Genomic DNA, 17,522 nt, shown 5'->3' on the forward strand with positions numbered 1-17,522 from the left:
GAATCTACCACTTTAAGCCTAAAATCAAGTTTATTAAAAATGTGCTTAATTTATAACAGCCAAAATATGGCAAGTAGCTCATCTGAAGATGGTGATGCTTAGTGTGAAAGTGCTAATGATTATAATAATAGCAATGATGACAGCGAAGATGTACTGGGTCAGGTACTGGGCTAAGCATCTTGTGTGGATCATTTCATTGAATTCTCGCAATAGCTTCGTGTGGTAAGTCTTTGGTGGTCCTTATTTTACATGTATGATAATTCAGGTTCCAAGAGGTTAAGCCATTTGCCTCAGCGCAGCAAGCTGGTGAGTGAGAGACTGGAGCTGTGAACACGTGGGGTCTAGCTTTAGAGCTTGGGATCCAGGTAACCCTGCCAGCCCTCCTCCCAGCCAGAGCTGACCCAGGATGGAGCACAGTGGGGGTTCCTGAACGTCACTGCACTCAAGGAGGCCTGGGACAACGTAAATGTCAGACTATGGGGCCCTGTCGTCAGCACAACAGACAGAAGGACAAACTTTTGGAGAATACAAAGGATCCCTTTTTCCATGCATCTGTGAACTTCCAGGCCTGACTCTGTAGCCTCCATGCCTTGATCAATAAAATGAGGCCATATGACCCTCTGGCTGTTAGGAAAATCTGGTGAGATCACATATGTGAAAAGCTCCTTGAAAACTTGAAGGCACTGTACAAATCGTGTTAACGAAACCCCTGAGATAAAATGGATCCAGTCAAGTGCTGACATGCCTCCTCTCACGTCCCCTTATGGAGGCAGAGACAGGCTCAGAGAGATGAGATAACCTGCTCAGGGTCTCAGAATTGAGACGCAGGGGCTCAGCCACGAGAGAGCATCTGGAAAGCCATTTGTTCCTCCCATTCTCACTGCCACCCTCAGTCAACCACACGTGCACACGCACACACTCCCCAGGGCTGGGGAAGCCACCCACAAAGGTCCCCCCTTGAGTCGCAGTTCAAGTCAGTGTTCCCGTCTTCAGGCGGCAGTTTCGTGAAGAGCGCAGCCCAAGGACAGGTGTCACTGTGGCATCAGATTCAGCCCATCTGTGCTGCCCTAAGCAGTGTGCACAGCTGCGGCGGTGGCCTGTGACATGCGGGGGGACTACGCAGGCTCATGAAGATCAAGAGGCTCCCATTTCACGCTCATCTGGTTTATGTGCGGCTGGTCGGGGACATTTCTGATGAACATGGGGAGAGAAGCAGGCCTGTGCTGGGCTGTGAGGGGATCGCGGCCCAGGGCCACCGCCAGCTGTCTAAGGACACGTCTCCGGGTTCTGTGTCCTTCCACGAATTCATTCCTTCGGGAACTGTCCCACTTTTCCACAAAATTCTTTGCATTAGATCATTTCCCTCAGGGCCTGTTTCCTCTATTTTCTGACTTTCATCAAGCTGTAGAAAGGAAAGTTACAGAATCATAGAATCTCAGAGCTCAGAGGAGCTTAGATGCTAAAGGCTGTCTACCTCAACCTCTCACGCCCACCCTTTCCATCTGGCACTGAGGTTCCCCTCTAAAGAATTCCTGCCAAAGGGTCGTCCAGCCTCTGCTTGAATACCTCCAAGGTGTGGAACATGCTACCTTATGAGGCACCTTGTTCAATATTCTGAATAATGCAGTGACAGCCTAAGAGCATGGACCGTGCCCATTACTAATGATACTTTGCCCAAGGCAAAATGAAAACATGGAGACCTTTGCTGAAAAATTAAGAGACTTTACTGGTGATCCAGTGGCTAAGACTCCATGTTCCCAGCAGGGAGACTGGGTTTAATTCCTGGTCAGGGAACTAGATCCCACATGCTGCAACTAAAGACCCCACATGCCTCAACTAGGGCCAAATGAGTAAACAGATAAATATATTTTTAAATGAATATAGTAAAAAAAAAAACAAAAAACCACCAAGAATTTCAAGGTCGCAAGAGCAGAGCAATGAACCAAGTGCAAGGCCCTTCTAAACATGGGATGTTTCTAAACACAGGGCCCTGGGCAACTGCCCTGGTCGCAGCCCACGTGGCCAGATTCTGAAGGCCAACTCCAAGGGTTCAGATCCCATTTACTAGCCAGGACTAGCCTCATGTGTAAAATGGGGGTAACGCTATTTTATAAACTTGTTTCTGAATGACATGAGTCACAATGTGAAGTGCTTAGGACAAAGCCAGGCACAGAGCAAACACCGTCCTTTTTGTGCTCAAGAAAGAAAAAGAAGTCCACGTGGCACTCTCCACATCAGTGCTTTTGATATCTGCACACGGCACTTTTAGCCTTCCCTTTTAGCCTTCACTCGTAAGCCTTCCCTTTACCTGGAAGAGGCTTTCTGGCTCTTGTCACCACTGCCAGCCACTAAGGGCCTCGACCCCGGGGGCCACACACTGCGTTCAGAGACCAGAGCCTTCACTATGCTGGGGCCACCAGCAGAGAGCTGGTCTCCCCTTGCAGGGACAGCACAGTGAAGCCATGTCCTTTCTGCTGAGTTTCCTCGGCACGGAAAAATTGCAGGAGCAGCCTGACTCCAGAGCCCTTCATTTATTATTCATTTACTTCCTTGTAATACCACTGCTGCAGCACTCGAAGGACACAGCCCTGGAACGGGCTTCCCACCTGCACGCCAGCACTGATTTGCCCCAACCAAGGCACGTCACCTCTGAGTTGATTCTTTTCCAAACCCCACAAGCCCGGGATACAGAGAGCCAGGCGGGAGGCAAGATACCCTCCCTTCCACTAATAATGCTTTTTAAATATTCCATGCTTTTTCATATTTATCATTTCCTCTAAAATATCTTATTTTCGTAACACTCCTCTGAGGGATGGAGCTCCGGGTTTACTGTCTTCATTTTACAGATGAGGAAATTGAGGCTTCTTGGAAAGGCTGAGTAACTTGTCCAAGGTCAGAGAGCTTCTAAGTGGCAGAGTTGATGAGAACCCGAGGGGCGACTGATTCCACAGCCTGCACTCTACCACACAGTATTTTCCCTTCTGCATTCTAAAGATATTTTTAGGAGTGATTTTTAATATCTAGAATATATCTGTAAATTAACTGTAGATCCTCTAGCCCCGTGTATGTCTTTCCAGTGTTCAAGTCAGTCAGCTTTCTGTGGCCTCAGGACCCCTGTCCTTGCTGGTCCTGCCTGGAACTCTTCTCCTGCCTTCTTCCCAAACTTCAGGTCACTTAACCACCACTTTTTCATAGAACTTCTTCTAACCCCCTCCCCTGACTCTCTCACAACAACCAGTTACTTTCCTCACACCACCCATCACCACTCTTATTAATATATTTGCTTGTTTGTCATCTGTTTCTTCCACTAGAATGTAAGCAGGGAGTGGTTTTTGACCCAGCACACCCCATTCTGTGGAAATATGCCTTGCACATAGCAGACATTTAGTATTAATAATAAGTGCACTGAATAACTCAATAAATTTTATTGGCATTTGACCATTTTTACAATCCTCAGCACCTCATTTATAATAACCAAATTATATTCAATAGCCAAATAATCTTAAAACAATCAGATATAAGTAGAAGGATAGATAACAGCCTTCTTTTTCTATTAAGGATAAAAACTGGAGGTCCAGAGAAATTAAGCAGCTTGCCTAAAGCCACACAGCAGTGAGAGATGGAGTTAGACCTTGAAGAGATCCTGGCTTTCTAGCACTGTCACATTTTATAAAAATCTGCTTAAAATATTTCTCCTCCAGTTTCTTCCCACTGCCTTAACGATTCTCACAGGTCACTGGGCTGTTTGCTGAACCCTCTGGCTCTGGCACTCCCTCCCCTGAGGGCAGAGAGCTGCCCATGCCTGCAGCATTTCTTTGAGCTGACTTACTGCAAGGGAATGTGAATTAACAGGCTCTCAGGGGTGAAGCTAATCCACAAACCAAAGTACCCAGATCTTGTGCAGAAAAGCTGATAGGCACAAAAACCTGGGTTTCTAGGATTCTGGAATGCAAAGGCAAGCATGCAAGTGTCAGAGAACTTACCAGTATCTCAGAGAGCTAAAAGGTATACACAGGAGAGATATGCTAGCAATAAGGGTCCTACCAAAACCATGACCTAGAAAACATGTGCATGACCTTGAGATGATGGACCAAGGTACTGCCCCACTACGGCCTCTTTTCTCTCCAGAGAACAGGCTTAACTCTTATTCTAATATGCCCATGGTAAAAAATAAAACCCAAAATTAAAGTAATCAAAACCCTAACTTTTTAGCTAATAAGAAAAAGAAAGTTATCTCTCTCCTCAATACAATGGAAAAGATGAAGCTGTTCAGTCATCTAACCTGGCAATTCTTTGACTTGTGATTTTGATGGACTTAAAAAGATTCCCCCACCCAATCCCAGAAAGGTGGGAAGAGACCTGGTGTTGCCAGCTTTGTGTTCTGTTCAATAAATGCATTCAAACCAACCAAAGAGATGACTACTCTATCATTTACTACAATAGGTTTCATAAAATAAAATAAAAGATGTGTTTATGTGTGCTAAGTTGCTTCAGTCATGTCCAACTCTTTGCAACTCTATAGACTGTAACCCACCAGGCTTCTCTGTCCATGGGATTCTCCAGGCAAGAATACTGGAGTGGGTTGCCATTTCCTTCTCCAGGGGATCTTCCCAACCCAGGGATCAAACCTGGGTCTCTTATGTCTCCTGCATTGGCAGGCGGGTTCTCTACCAGTAGCGCCACCACAATGAGCTTTTTGAGAAAACTCACTGCTCTCTCCCCATTTTCTTTTTCATTTTACCTTAGACTGGTGAAAATTTTAACAACTGGAAGACACCAATGGACCAGTAACTGGGACTTACAGATCCAGCCCATCTCCCTCATGTTCAAACAAGGAGAAAGCAACCTAAGGTTCACAAAGCTGGTCAGCAACAGGCCCTCAGGAAGAATAGTATGAGAGGATATCACAAGGGGCTGACTCCTGATGTGGTGGAGTACAGGTATTTTAATCACACTAAAACAAACTAAAACCTCAACTCTGCTGGCATAGATGATTTAGTAAAAGGGAAAGATGTAAAGCCCAGGGGGTCATTAGATGGTCTTAACACCACAGCATATAGATCACAATATAGGAAAAATAAACCCCTTCCTCCTTTGGTTTTCTAGTGTTTACCATAGGAAATGAAAACAAAAACTGACATCAAGGCAATTAATCCCACAGGAGAAACAATTTCTAACAGCCACAACATAAAAATGTCTGAGACCCAGCTTCCATTTCCAGGAAATGGTTTCACTAAGTGAAAACAACCAAAAAAGAATAAAAAAGTAACAAAAGAGACAAAACCATACATTATTAAAATGTACTGGTAAGTCTGCAAGAAAGTAAGAAATAATCAGAAACCAAAAATCAAATGAAAATGGGAATACAGAGGGAGGTAGAAAAGTGAATCTGGTTTTTGTTTGAGGGCATTTACTGAACCAGGTTAACACCAGTGTTGCTTTGCACAACCTCTAACAACACAGGACAGAGGATAAAGGCAGAGTCCACACCAGGTGGGGAGTTGGATAGGGGTCCACTAGCAATCACATTCAGCTAGAACTCCCTACATCCTTAGCATAAAAATCAGTTGTGTCTGACTCTCTGCGACCCCATGGACTATAGCCTTCCTCCGTCCATGGGATTTTCCAGGCAAGAATACTGGAGTGGGTTGCCATTTCCTTCTCCAGGGGGTCTTCCCAACCCAGGGATTGAACCCAGGTCTCCCTCATTGTAGGCAGACGCTTTACCGTCTGAGCCACCAGGGAAGTCACAAAGTACCTCACAAAGAAGTAAGGTACCAGAAAAGCAGTGAGAAAAACACACAGCAAAATTAGACCCACCAAAAAAGTCCATAAATTATCAGACAGAGAATGTATTTAACATGCTTTAATAAATAAAAAGGATTTAAAATATGAAAAAAATAACAAAAGACTATAAAAAGGAATAAATAGATTTGAAAAAAATCCAAATACAACTTTTAGAACTATACTAATAGGAAAAAAAATTTTTTTAATTAAAAAAAAATGGGTAGGTAAAACAATAGCCTAAGTGGTTTAAATATCTGATTAACTAGAAGAGAACTCCAAGATAATTTTTCAGAATAGAGCAATGAGGGAGAAAAAAGGAAAAAAAAAAAAAGAAGACATGGAAGGAGTTATGAGACAAGGAAGACAGATAGAGCGGAAAAGTCTTTAAAATGTCTAAAGGTCCAGTAGAAGAGAAAAGGGAAAATGGGACAAGAGAAATAATGAAGAGATGATGGTTGAGAAGTCCTCTGAACTGATAAAAGGCAATAATCCAAGATTCGGAAAGACTAAGCCCAAGCATGATTTTAAAAAATAGACTAACACCAAAGCCAGAAAAAGACGTTAAGAGAAAACTACACACAAATTCCTTCTTCAAAATAGATATTAAAATTTGAAATATAATTTTAGCAAATCAAATCCAACAATATATAACAAGTATAATAAATCACGACCAGTGGAGTTTATCCTAGGAATGCAAAGCTGGCATTCAAAATCTATAAATATAATCCATATATTAACAAATTAAAAAAGAAATACCAAATAATCATCTAAATCATCTCAGAAAAAGTTTCTGAGAAATCCAATACTGCTTCTTGATTAAAAAAAAAAAAATTTTTTTTAAGAAATTAGAAGTGGAAAGGAATTTCCTAAATCTTATAAATGGCATTTACAAAAAACCCACAGTTAAAGTCATATATAATGTCACCATTAAGACTAAATACTTTCACCCAAAGATCAGAAACAAGATAAGGATATCCACTCTCATAACTTTCATTCAGTACTGTACTGGAGATTCTAGCCAGTGTAATAACACAAGAAAAAGAAATAAAAGTCACCTAGATTGACAAGACTTGCAAAGGACATGACTGTGTATGTAGAAAATCTAATATAACCTACATAAAAAGCTATTAGAACTAAAGAGTAAGTTTAGCAAGTTTGCAGGAGACTATATATTAAAAACAAATTGTATTTCAAAATATTGGCAATGAAAAACAATTAACTGAAATTTTAAAAATAATATTCATGAGAATATCAAAAGTTATCAAATTCTATGGATAAATTTGAAAAAGATGTAAAGACACAAACAATAAAACATTGCTAAGGGAAATAAAACTCAATTCAAAAAGTTATACATATGCAAAATAATAACTATTGATAAAATGTTCATTTTTCTAAAACTGACCAATGGATTCAATGTAATCCCAATAAAAATCCCATCATGCTCTTATACAGTTAATTCAAAAACTGATTTTAAAGCACATCTAGAAATGCAAAGTACCTAGAATAGCCAAAATAAAAAATTAAAAAACTTTAAAAAGGAACAAAGTTGGAAACTAACATATGATTTCAAGACAAACTATAAAGTGACAGTAATCAAGACAGTGTGGTACTGGCATAAAGAAAAACAAAGGAACAATGAATGAATGAAACAGAATAGAAGGTACAGACACAGACCTACACATATATGAAAAACTGATTTTTGACAGAAGTGCAAAAGCGATTAAGTGTAGAAATGACAGTCTACTCAACTAATAATACTAGAACTGGACATTGATATGTAAAAAGAGAGGCAGGGAGAGGGCCATGGCAGGGTTACGGGGCAGGATGAGGAAGACTTTGATTCATATTCATACTGTATATAAAAATTAACTCAAAATAGATCACAGCTCTAAATTTAAAACCTAAAATTAAAAAAAAAAAAAAAACTTCCAGAAGGAAATCTAAGAAAAAAAACTTTTGTGACTTTGGGTTAGGCAAATATTTCTTAGATATGACAAAAATATGATTTACAAAGGAAAAAACTGATAAATCAAACGATCAAAATTTAAAACTTCTACCACTCCTTCCACAGATTGGAGTAAATACTGCAAACTATATATCTGATAAAGAACTTGTATCCAGAATATAAAGAACTCTCAAAGTTCAATAATGAGAGATCAAACAACCCATTTTTAAAAGAATGTGCAAAAGATTTAAACAGACACATTACCAAAAAGATATACACAGGGCAGATAAGCACATGAAAAGATGCTCAACATCACTGGTTATCAGAGAAATACAAATTAAAACCACAATGAGATACTATTACTCACCTATTAGAATGGTTAAAACTGAAAAGACTGATCATAAGTGTTGGCAGGGATGTGGAGGTACTAAAACTCTCAAACTCTGCTGCTGGAAACTTAAAATGGAACCACCACAATTTTTATGAAACTAAATAAAGTAGAGCATCAGGATCTGTGGGGAATTGGTTCCAGGATTCCCTAAGGATACCAAAATCCATGGATACTCAAGGTCCATACACAAAACAGCATAGTATCCTCCGCTATACTTTAAATTATCTCTAGATTACTTATAATACCTAATATTGAAAACAATGTAAATGTTATATAAATATTTGCTGGCCTGTGGCAAATTCAAGTTTTGCTTTTCTGAACTTACTGACATTTTTTTTTTTAATTGTTTTCAATCCAGTTGGTTGAATCAAATCTACAGATGTGGAACCCTTGGATATGGGGGAGCCAAAAGTATACACCTGACATATAATCCAACCACTCCACTCCTACATATTTATCTAAGAGAAATAAAAGCATATGCCTACACAAAGGCTTGAACATCAATGTTCACAAAAACTCTGTACTAGTCCCAAAGTGGAAATAACACAACTATCCACTAACAGACAGATGGATAAATAAACAGCAGCATATCCATGCAAAGGAATATCACCAATCAATAAAAAGGAAAAAAAAAAACTATTATATATGCTACAAGGATGAATCTCAAAATAATTATACTCAGCGAGAGAAGCCAGCTTAAAACAAAAAACTAAAGAAGAGTATATACTGTATGACTCCATTTGTGCAAAATTCTATAAAATGCAAACTAGTCTATAGTGATAGGAAGCAGATCAGTGGTTGCCTGGGGAACAGAGGAGGATGGAAAAGGACAGGATGGAAGCGTTACAAACACAAAGGGACAGAGGAAACTTTGGGGAATGATGGATCTGTTCTTTATCTTGACGTGGTAATGGTTTCACAAGTATATACACATGTCAAAACTTACCAAATTACACACTTTAAACATGTGCAATTTACTCTATGCCAATTATATCTTAATAAAGCTGTTTCTAAAAATCTACATCATACAGAACTGCAGAACCTCAAAAAGAGATAAAAATCTTAAAAGCAGCTAGAAAAAGATAGTTTTAATGTAAAGGAATAATCATTATATGACCCCTGACTTCCCAACAGCTGTAAAAGAATCTAGAAGTCAGTATATAATGTTTTAAATACATGAGGGTAAACAACTATCAAACAGAATTACATGCCCAGCAAGGACAGGAGCAAAATAAAGATATTCCCAAGCAAAACCTAGAATTTGCTATCAAGACACCCTCACTTAAATTTAAAAGAATATGCTTCAGGTAGAAGGAACCTGATTCCATTTTGAAGGTTTTGCATAAAGAGTAAGATTACAGTCTTATGGAATTAAAAATAACAATGACATCCATAGCAGGTAAGTCAGAGAAGGCAGTGATCAAAGTTGGGTTCACTAAGATCCCTGTATTGACTGGAAGTAGGGTAAGTACAAGGCAATGGCACCCCACTCCAGTACTCTTGCCTGGAAAATCCCATGGATGGAGGAGCCTGGTAGGCTGCAGCCCATGGGGTCGCTAAGAGTCAGACATGACTGAGCGACTTCACTTTTACTTTTCACTTTCATGCACTGGAGAAGGCAATGGCAACCCACTCCAGTGTTCTTGCCTGGAGAATCCCAGGGATGGGGAAGCCTGGTGGGCTGCCGTCTACGGGGTTGCACAGAGTCGGACATGACTGAAGCAACTTAGCAGGGTAAGTATATCAATTAATTTTAGACTCAAAATACAGGTTAAAATTTCTTGGTTTACTTGGTTTTCTTGGTAGAAACAGAACATTGAACTTTCTTAGTAGAAGAGAAGAAAAAAATAAAATGAGAAAAAAATTCAAAAGAAGGCAAGACAAAACGCAGGGAAGGAAAAAACATGAAAAGGTGAGACAACTGAGGAAAAAAAAATTCAAAAGAAGGTAAGAAAAGATGGGGTAGGGGGTGGGAAATACATGTAAAGGTGAGATAATAACAAAGCCCAGAAGAAAATGGCAGAAATAATTTTCCACTAAAATATGAACTTCTTGTGGACAGAAGCTGTGTTGGTCACTGTATCTCCACATATCATAGAATCTGGCTCATATTAGACATACATCAAATGATAAACATCAAATGGCTGATTTCCAGGGCAGGAATAGAGACAGACATAGAGAACGGATATGTGGACACAGAGGAAGGGGAGGGTGGGATGAACGGAAAGATTAGGATTGACATACATGCACTCCCACGTGTAAAACAGCTAGTGCTGTGCTGTGCTTAATTGCTCAGTAGTGTGCGATCTTCACAACCCCATGGACTGTAGTCTACCAGGCTGCTCTGTCCTTGGGGATTCTCCAGGCAAGAATACTGGAGTGGGTTGCCATGCCCTCCTCCAGGGGATCTTCCCAATCCAGCGACTGGACCCAGGTCTCCCATATTGCAGGCAGATTCTTTACCATCTGAACCATCAGAGAAGCCAGGTAGCTAGTGGGAACCCACTGTTAAGCACAGGAAGCCCAGCTCAGTGCTCTGTGATGACCTAGAGGGGTGGGATTGACAGTGGAGGTGGGAGGGAGGTTCAAAAGGGAGGGGAAATACGTATACATATAACTGATTCACTTCATCGTGTAGCAGAAACTAACACATTGTAAAGCAAATATACTCCAGTAACTGTGTGTGTATATATATATAGATATATATAATCAAATGACTGAGAGTTTGCTGAATGAGTAAATGTTTGGATGAATGGATGGTTGTGGTATAATAAGAAGTATATTTGGTCTTTGTTTCAGGTTCCTGGCACAAAGCTCCTAAAACCTTTGTAATTTCTCCAGAGTGATAGGATTGTCCTTCATCATTCATAAGAAGCCCTTTTGAGTACACTTGAGTTTATGCTAATAAGGTAACCCCCTACCCTCGCCCCAGATGGTCCTAAGGATGGGACTGGTCATAAGGACCTCTGGGAAGGAGAAGGGGGCTGCTACAGATAAATGTCTACATAAACTCTTAAATAAGATTTGATGAGCTTCTGGGGGTTGGCAGATATGAGAGGAGGGTGGTTCACCCTAGCTCCTCTCAGGAGCCTTCTGGACCTCACCCTATATACCTCTTCATCTGGTTATTCATCTATATCCTTTATAATATCCTTTATAATCAACTGGTAAATATAAGTAAACATTTCTCTGAGTTTTGTGAGCTGCTCTAGCAAACTAATTGAACGAGAGGAAGGAGCTGTGGGAACGTCTGATTTACACCTAGACGGCCAGAAGCACAGATGACAACCTGGATTTGTGATTGGCATCTGAAGTGGGGTAGTCTTGTGGGACTGAGTCCTTAACCTGTGGTATCTGACACTAACTCTGGGTAGAAAAGTATCAGAATTGAGTTAAATTTGTAGGACACTCAGTCAGTGCCATTAAAAACTGGAGAACTACTTGATTTTGAACAAAACACATTGGAATGGTAAATCAATGAACACGGTTAGCTGAATGAATAAAGGAATGTATGAACAACATAAAACTTCACTTTGTCAAAAGTTTCAGCCTGCTCCAGGCACTCAGGCACCACTTCATTTATCAGATTAGCCAACAAATTATAGACAGGACAAATCCAGTTTCTCTCTTTTCCCTGGCCACTGTCTGGGAGCAATGAAGTACACAAGATACAGATGGACAAAGAAGAAGGAGGCAACAGGGACTGAGTCAGATTAATCCCAGATTATAGAAAAGTTAACAGAATGAAAATCATGCATGGATGGGAAGTAGCTTCCAGTTTTGAATTATGTAATTATCCCTTCCTGTCCATTTCTATGGCTAATGCCCTAGTTGCAGCCCTCAGTACCTACAGTAGAGACTACAAGGTCCTCAGCTGCTCTCAGCCCTTCTTCTACATCCTTGTCCATCTAGACGTCACCCCATCATGATACACGGCTGCCGTGAAAAGACTACCTGCCACCCTACTGCTCAAATGATTCAATAGTCACAACTGCCTTCCAGAATCAAATTCAAAACACCTTAGCCTGATTTTCAAGGCCTTTTACGGACTGATGTTCATGACCCTTTCTCTCACCATTCTTCTTGAAGAATACTAGGCTTTAGTCAATGGATCCCAGGACGGTTCTCACCTCTGAGTCTTGTCTTAAACTGTTCCCTTCAAGTGTCTTTCTACCTACCATCTTTGTTAGAGAGGCTGGGGACATTATTCAAGGCCCAAATCAAATGTGAACTGTTCCAAGGTGCTTTCTGGTGCAGAGCCAAAAGGAAGATTTTTCACTTCTTATTCTACAACACTCTATTTACAACTCTCTGATGATTCTTAACACATCCTATCTTACGCTCTATTTGGGAGGCAAATTAGCCTAAGGTTAGGAACATAGACTTTTGAGTCAGATAGACTTGGGATTAAATCAGGTCTGCCATGTCCTAGCTGTATGAACTAGAAAAGTTACTTAACTTTCCTAAGCTTCAGTTTCTTCATCTGCAAAGTGGGGAAAATCTGTATCAGAGGACTGTTCTTAAGAAAGTGAAGTCGCTCAGTCGTGTCTGACTCTTTGCGACCCCATGGACTGCAGCCTACCAGGCTCCTCCATCCATGGAATTTTCCAGGCAAGAGTACTGGAGTGGGTTGCCATTTCCTTCTCCAGGGTATCTTCCCAAACCAGGGATAGAACCTGGGTCTCTTAGTCTAACATACTAAGCTTTGTTCTTTTTTTTTTCCTGTTTTGGTGTTTAGTTTATAGGTGTGCTTGACAAAAGACAAAACCACGCAGATGATGGACCTGATTAGTGACAAAGATGAAGAAAAAAGCCATGACATTCTCACAACTTCCTCTTGTCACTGGTAGTGACTAAGCTGTAACTTCCCTGCCAGGCTGAACCCAAGGATCCGTGTTTAGCTAAGACTTTCACACCCACAAAAAAAAAACAAGCCTGATCACTGCCAACATTAATACCTATTTTCCATGCCCCTAGAGCACATAGCATATAGCAATAATTATTATCAGAACACATGTGTTATATCCCTCTGCCATGGATATAAGTCTCCTGAGAAGAATATCCATGTTTGAAGTTTCTGCCCTTCCTTCGCTCTCTTCTAGTACCTAGTATGGTAGAGTTTTTCAAATTATGCAAAATAATTTCCAAATCAAGAATTGATGTGATAGGGCTCCCTGGTGGCTCAATGGTAAAGAATCTGCCTGCCAACGCAGGAGACATGGGTTTGATCCCCAATCCGGGAAAATCCCACTTGCCACAGAGTAATTAAGCCCCCCGTGCCACAACTATGGAGCCCATGCTCTAAAGCCTTGTGCTCTGTAACAAGAGAAACCAGTGCAATGAGAAGCTGATGCACGTCAACTAGAAATTAGCACCCTCCTCACCACAACTAGAAAAAAGCCCGCCCAGCAACAAAGACCCAGCACAGCCAAAAATAAATACAATTATTAAAAAGAAAAGAACTGATGTGATATTAAATAAGCTTTCATTCATGTTGGGACCACATTAAGGTTCTACAGAATTGTTAGGATTTACTGCATTTGTTAACAATTCAATGTCTTTCTTATCCCTGGAAACTTCACATGCTCCAGATTTTACTAAATGATAATTTCACTTATTAGGAAAGCAAAAAGGCAGAGTCAAGGACTGGGAGAATATATTCACAAAACATATATCAGACTTGTATTATAGAATACATATATTTTTAAAAAACCCTCTTAAAACTCGACAACCCAATTAAAAACTGGCAAAAGATTTTAATAGACATTTCACAAAAGGTACAAAATGGCCCAAAAAACACATGAAGAAAAGTTCTTCATGAAAGCAAGCAAATTTACATGTGAGAAAAGTATATTTCATTTCTTCACAACCACGAGAAGAGCTCAAATTAAAGACCTACTATTCCAGGTGCTGTCAAGGATGCTGAGCAACTAGAACTCTCATACAGTGATGTGGGAATGGAAAATGGGACAACTACTTTGGAAAACTATTTGGTAGTTTTTTTTTTTTTAACAAATTAAACATACACCTGCCACATCACATAGTCATTCTATTGCTTTTGTAGGTATTTACTCAAGAAAACAAAATACATATCCACACAAAGTACACAAATGTTCAAAAGAGCTAGATTTGGGTGGGGATGGGATGAATGGGGCTATTGGGATTGACATATATACGTTACTGATATTTTGCATAAAATAGGTAACTAATGAGAACCTCCTATACAGCTGAGGGAATGCTACTCAATATTCTGTAGTGACCTAAGTGGGAAGGAAGTCAAAAAAGAGGGGATATATGTATACACGTAGCTGATTCACTTTGCTGTGCCGTAGAGACTAATACAACACTGTAAAGCAACTATACTCTAATAAATATTAATCAAAATAAAAAAAACAAGCCCCTCCCCCCAAAAAACCAAAAGAGCTAGATTTATGATAGTCAAAAGCTAGAAACAACTCAAATGTCTCTCTACAGGTGAATAGACTAAACAAATGATAATGTGCACTGGAAAACTACTCAGTAATACAAAGGAACAAGCCATGGATACACACAAGAAATGGATGAATCTCCATATCATCATGCTTAGTAAAAAGGAAAGAAAAAAAAAAAAAACAACACCAGGCAAAAGGAACACGAACTGTGTAAGTCCTACATAAATTTCTAGAAAAAGCAGCCTCATCTGGAGAGAAAGAAAGCAGGTCAGTGATTGCGTGGAGATAGAGGGAGAGACAGGTTAGAAAAAGGCAGAGAAGCTGTTGGGGGATGATAGAAATGTTTATTATGATTGCGGGGATTGTTTCACATATATGTATGTTAAAACTGATCAAATGATACACTTTTAAAAGTGGGCAGTTTACTGTACTTCATACAACAAACTGGTATGAAAAAGTACTGATACTTAAAACAAAGACAAGAACAACAACAAAATAAAGCAAGCCAGTCACTCACTGGCCAAGTGAGCAAAGCCTGAAGCTGGTCTGAAAGCCGCCCCTGAAAGTGCAGTCTCAGCATAAAGAGAGGCAGGAAGTGAGGCAGACAGGCCTTGGATTGCAGCGGGGAGCACCATAAATGTGGTTTGGATACGACTGGCTTTTTGAGGTTGGCTTCATGGCAAAGCTAATTTATTCGGTGCCCAAGTCCCTGGCAATCCAATACTTGGAACCTGAGACAGATGTCAGGTTGCATTCCTGTGGCCTTTCTTCTTTTCCTGCGTGTGTTTCGAAAGAGATATTTGGGTACCCTGATGCCTTCACCCAAAAGCAGTTATAATGGAGATTTCAGCCTTGGCTGGAAGCCTAAAGACACAGATCCTTGAGGGAGAGGAGAAGCAGTTTCCACTTGGCTCCAGGCACAAATGTGTAGACTGAGCACAGCACAACCCCAGGGGGCGCCAGGGGGCGCCACTCACCGTCAACTTAAAGCGTGTGGTGCTGGTGGAGAATGCAGGATGGAGAAGGAAAGGGCCACTGGGAGGCTGGATTCCCTGCTCCAGCTCTACCCTCAGGAAGTAGTCACCTTCCCAGTACTCCCTTCATCAAATGTTATTTTAAAAGAAAAGCTTAAAAGTGAAACGTCAGAATAGGCAAGACAGGAAACTGCACTCCTCACTGTGCCCATTCACCCTGCCTCACCCAATTCTAGTCCTCAACTTTACTACCCTGCCCTAGGTCTCTCTGGAAGCCCCTTAAGCTCTTACCCTATTCTCCTCATTCAATTCACACCCACCTGTCCCCCAAAGACTGAACTTCATGTAACTCTGAGAATCCTGGAACAGAGGGGTCACACTGACAAGGCATGGCCCAGACCCAGCAGGCACAGATAGCTTTATTTGGCTCACACGATATTTAAAACTTAGGAGAGTCCATCTAAAATATCTAGACGTCTGTCTTTTCCTGAAAAACCTGAAGATCTGGCCTAATGGGGCTCACATTCCCAAGCAATCAGCTGGAACTGAAGAATGAGCCCCTTTCTCACTTGCCCACAGCCTCCACCTGGGAACCCTTCCCTCACTGGGCTCTCTGAGTGGATCTGTGAGCACTGGATCTGCTCTCGAGTCAGCAAGAAGGGGACTTGGACTTAATCTAGTCCAGACCAGCCCTCAGCCAAGATACTCTGTGACAGGCCCGTAAGACAGCCCCAGCCTGGAAAATTTCTCTTGATGAGAAAACTCTTTACTTTTGAGGACACTAGCTGGCAGGATTTCACTACTGGAAAGTCCTTCCCGATCCTCAGTGGGAGGACTTTCGCACCCTTGGCCGGGGCTCTGCTTTCTTTCATGCCCTCTCCCTCCATCCCAGCCCTTCAGGCATTTACGGGCTCAGTTTCTTCTATGAAAATCTTAAAGCCCAGCTTCTATAGCCCTTCCTCATTCCCTGGTGTCTCCAGGGCTTTCCTCTGAACACGCTCCACTTTATCTATCCCACGTGGTGGAGTCTTCCTCCCCGTTTTGTCCTAATGAGCTGGTCGAGTGAATTACAAACACATGTTGCTGCTACACGGCTTCTCTCTAGTGAGCTCTAAAGAGAGGCAGCGTCACCAGGTACTCTAAGCAACAGTAAATATGTCCTCCCAGTTCACTCTCAGCATGCCCACATGGATAAAAATAGACGCCATGGCATCAGGCAGGATAATCTGTACTCTCTTACAAATCACTTCTGAACAGGAAAAATGAAACCTCAGGGATTTCCTATGTTTTTAAAAAATTACACACATCTTTGAGTGAAAGTAATTGTTTCAAATTTTAAAAATAAGTAGCCCATATTCTGAGGTAAGTACTTTTTATGGAAAGAAAATAAAAACATGCCAAGTTTTCCCATTTTTTTAAATTTACTTATTTTAATTAGTATAATTAAAATACTTAGTATAATAAATATAATATATATTTAGTATATATTAGTATAATAAATATAATAAGTATAATAAAATAACTAAGTAAAATAATTAGTATAATTAGTATAACTTTACAATATTGTATTGGTTTTGCCATACATCAACATGAATCCGCCACGGGTGTACACGTGTTCTTAGTTCAGATCTAAGGCAAGAACAGGGACAAAAGACAAAAATTCCCTCTCGTGTGCTTCCCATGGCTTTCCTGAAGATCAGCACTTAGGGAGTGAAAAATGTACTGGACCTACTTCAGCTCATAGAAATTGTGTGTGTGTGAGAGAGAGAGAAACAGAAAGAGACAAGGGAGGGCTGGGGTGGGGACTGAGATCCTGTCTCTGGATCTCACTTTCCTGTTTTGCAAAACGCAAGGCTTGGACCAGATCACTGGGAGGACCTCAAACTTGCATCAGAAGCACCTGGGTGTGTGCTTTGTTAAACATGCAGATTTCTGGCACACCCACAGAAATTCCACATCTGGGCTGGAGTGGGTCAGGAAGATGGAGCCGGACA

General features: G+C 40.8%; 1 protein-coding gene and 1 long non-coding RNA gene across 3 annotated transcripts in view; both read right to left on the reverse strand.

Moving 5' to 3' along the window:
• Window positions 1–17,522, reverse strand: part of GALNT10 (polypeptide N-acetylgalactosaminyltransferase 10) — a 222,017-nt gene that overhangs the window by 178,243 nt on the left and 26,252 nt on the right. The gene's annotated exons all lie outside the window — the stretch shown is intronic.
• Window positions 8–16,978, reverse strand: LOC123335030. Its single transcript, XR_006553270.2, has 2 exons — window positions 15,532–16,978; window positions 8–1,402 (listed from the first exon to the last, which is right to left on the reverse strand). It is a non-coding gene; the product is annotated as an uncharacterized LOC123335030 (long non-coding RNA).

The sequence above is a fragment of the Bubalus bubalis genome, chromosome 9 (genome assembly GCF_019923935.1).
Source record: "Bubalus bubalis isolate 160015118507 breed Murrah chromosome 9, NDDB_SH_1, whole genome shotgun sequence".
NCBI classification, from domain to species: domain Eukaryota; kingdom Metazoa; phylum Chordata; class Mammalia; order Artiodactyla; family Bovidae; genus Bubalus; species Bubalus bubalis.